Source organism: Lathyrus oleraceus, chromosome 2 (assembly GCF_024323335.1).
Source record: "Lathyrus oleraceus cultivar Zhongwan6 chromosome 2, CAAS_Psat_ZW6_1.0, whole genome shotgun sequence".
Taxonomy (NCBI): domain Eukaryota; kingdom Viridiplantae; phylum Streptophyta; class Magnoliopsida; order Fabales; family Fabaceae; genus Lathyrus; species Lathyrus oleraceus.
Window position 1 is genome coordinate 334616563 of NC_066580.1, and position 3222 is coordinate 334619784.

The 3222-nt window shown below is 40.3% G+C and overlaps 1 non-coding gene across 1 annotated transcript; it reads left to right on the forward strand.

Moving 5' to 3' along the window:
• The first annotated feature begins 2878 nt into the window (after positions 1 to 2878).
• LOC127124233 (small nucleolar RNA R71) lies at positions 2879 to 2985 on the forward strand. The gene has a single exon (XR_007803853.1). It is a non-coding gene; the product is annotated as a small nucleolar RNA R71 (small nucleolar RNA).
• The last annotated feature ends 237 nt before the right edge of the window (positions 2986 to 3222 follow it).

Consider the following 3222-nt stretch of genomic DNA (forward strand, 5'->3'; position numbering starts at 1 on the left):
ACCCAGTTGACCCTGCTCTTGTCAACTTAGCACACACAGATGTCTCCTCTTCCAGGTCAGGAGTAGGTTCCAGACAGAATTATCCCTTTGTTTGAACCCTAATACATCTGCTCTTCAACCAGTAGCTGCATACTTGTTGAACAACATGTTCTAACATCACATAGAACATTGGTTCCACCTCCTTGGAACAAACCTTCCTTGAAGGTCTTCAAGGTCTTCATATACACTACTCAAGAGAGTAAGAGAATCAGTAATTAAGTGACTCTTACCATCCTGAAGTGAGAGCGTCATGATGAGTGGACTTGAGAGGACTCAAGTATCCTTGACGTCTTCAGTAGATTATGATGAGATCTTGAACACAGCAGCCTTTCATCCACATGAGGGGAAACTACATCAGAGTTTGAGTTTTGCCAGGTATTATGCAGCGGAAATCATAATACAACTCAACCTATGACCACACACTTCACCAGATTGGCCTCAAAGACCATACCAGGTTTGAATGTGATTTAGTACTGGCATAGCTGTCCCACACACAGGCCTATTGCCAACCTCCAGAGACAGGTACACACCATTCCTGTCATGAACAGTCCATCCACCTACTTCAAGGGACCATTCAGGGAATTACAGAACCTTACACAGGTTCCAGCATCAGTACTAACATAACTCCTTGCCAGCTACCAGAAAGTATCACCCATGGATCTCATCCAGAGACAGAACAGGATGCCTGCTCTGATACCAATTGAAATTCTGGCGTAGTCAGTATTCAGATGTTCTACTTCAAGTCGTGACATCTGATCTAACATTGTACTTATTACAGCAAGACAGTTATTACACTCTGTATTATTGTGCACCTTTTCACAGTGTCACAACCTCTCCTTCTATGTCATCCTATAGAGGAGGAACAATTAGTTATGTGCACCATAACATTCACTACTGTTGGTTTGCTACACAGTTTTCAGCTCGATGTCTCAATCCTGTTTTGAGCATCATCTGTTATATTGTTCCAGTTTGTTGGTCATGTACTTGTATTTCCTAAATTAAAGGTTGTAACAAGTTAAACTAATCTCCACTTATTAAGGAGCTAACAAATAGATTATTTGTTAGGTTCATTAATTGTAGCTTAGTTGTTAGTTTCCTAGATTTTAGATCAGCTGGTGGATTCCTGAAGAATAGCCTGAGAAAAATCCTGAAACAGAAAAACTAACCATCCAATAATATAGCATATGCTGTCAGGAATGAATGTCGCAACATTCCGTCTGACATCCAAGTCCAGAACCATATGCTCAGTCTGTTTAGTTCCTAAACACAGACTGCTAAATTTGCTGTACTATAAAAGACCAACCAGTCTCTACTTCAGTATCAGCTTACTGGAAGAACTGTCAAGACATCCAGTTTGACAGTTTCACACTGCTCTTTTGGCCTTGTCTGATATGCTTTTGAAAACCAGACTTCACTACATACTGAACTGAATTCATCAGCTTATTAAACAGTATGTGCTGTTGTTGATGAATGTCAAAACATTCTGATTGACATTCCAACAGAAGGCTATGTATCAGGTTTGTTATTAACTTGATTGGCAGACTGTAACACAACCTGAATTATGGCAGACATGATTATAACATGCAGTAGGTAAACAAACACAGGAAATTGTTAACCCAGTTCAGTCCAACATGACCTACATCTGGGGGCTACCAAGCCAGGAAGAAGATCCACTATTAGTAGTATCAATTCAGAGTTAAACTCCCCCGTTTACAACTCATCACTTAATCCCTACCCAATGCAATCTATACCTAGGAACTCCTAGATAGAAACCTCCAGTTTCCATTCCTATCACTACAAATACAATGTAATGTGCAAACACCTTGAACTTGCTTCACAGCTTCATTCAAGAACATAATTACTCTTGCCTACAGGCTTTGAGTAACAAACACTCTCAGGTTTACCACTGAGAGACACATGGTAACCTTCCCACAGATTGGGAGGTTTACCTTACACACACCCCTAAAAATTTATTCTAAGAGGCTTACAAAAACTAGATTACAATCAGCTATTTATAACCTAATCACCCAACTGGATTTGGGCCTTCAGAAAATTGCAGCAGACTTGTTCTTTGCTGTTGCAACTTCAGCAGAAAAATTCTGCTACAAACAAGGTCTTCAAGTTCCTAAACTCTCTCCATATATATCTCCTTATTTAGAGCCTATATATATTCTGAATTAGTCTTCAAGTCCTCCACAAGGGAGTTAGGATATTCACCAGATATCCTTGCTGATCCCTTGACATATACTGAATTAATTAATTCAGTCTTCTACACATGTGCGATGTCACAGACCTGATGTCGTGACATCGTACATGACATGTTGGTCCAGATGTTGAATTTCTTCAACCCAACATATTAAAACAACAGAGGTGGATACATTATTTGTTTTCTAAAATTAATGCCAATCCTGAGGTATCAACAGTATTCGAATATGGGTTCCCTTGGTTGTAGTTCACTTGCTCGGAGTGGGTTTCGTTTAATAGACTGCATTCTGCGGATTGGTGTCCTTGGGTTCCACATATCTCACAATCTGACGAAACTGCGGCTACAGTATTCGGGTTCGTGCACATATGCTCGACCTTAAGGGCTAATGCGTCCATTTTAGCTTGCATCAAGTCTATAGAGCTTAGTTCATGCACTCCTCCTTAGGCTTCCTTCTTCTCAACTATCGCTCGTTCGACTCCCCATGATTGATGGTTTTGAGACATGTCTTCGATGAGGGCACTAGCTTCAGGGTAAGGTTTGTTCATCAGAGCACCGCTTGCGGCAGCGTCGATGGTCATCTTTGTGTTGTAATGAAGTCCATTATAAAAGGTTTAAATGATTAACCAATTTTCTAAGCCATGATGTGGGCATGCTCGTAACAACTCTTTATATATCTCCCAAGCTTCGAACAACGATTCTCCATGGTTTTGGGTAAATCTGGTTATATGGTTTCGAAGAACGGCGGTCTTACTCGGGGGAAAATATCTAGCAAGAAAAACTCTTCTAAGGTTATCCCAAGTCGTAATGGAATTGGGTGGAAGGGAATCTAACCATGATAGAGCTTTATCTCTGAGGGAAAAAGGAAATAATCTTAAACGTATTTCCTCAGGAGAAGCTCCATTGGTTTTAAAAGTATCTGCTAATTGAAGAAATATTTATAAATGTTGGTTTGGGTTCTCGGTAGCGAGACCCGCGAA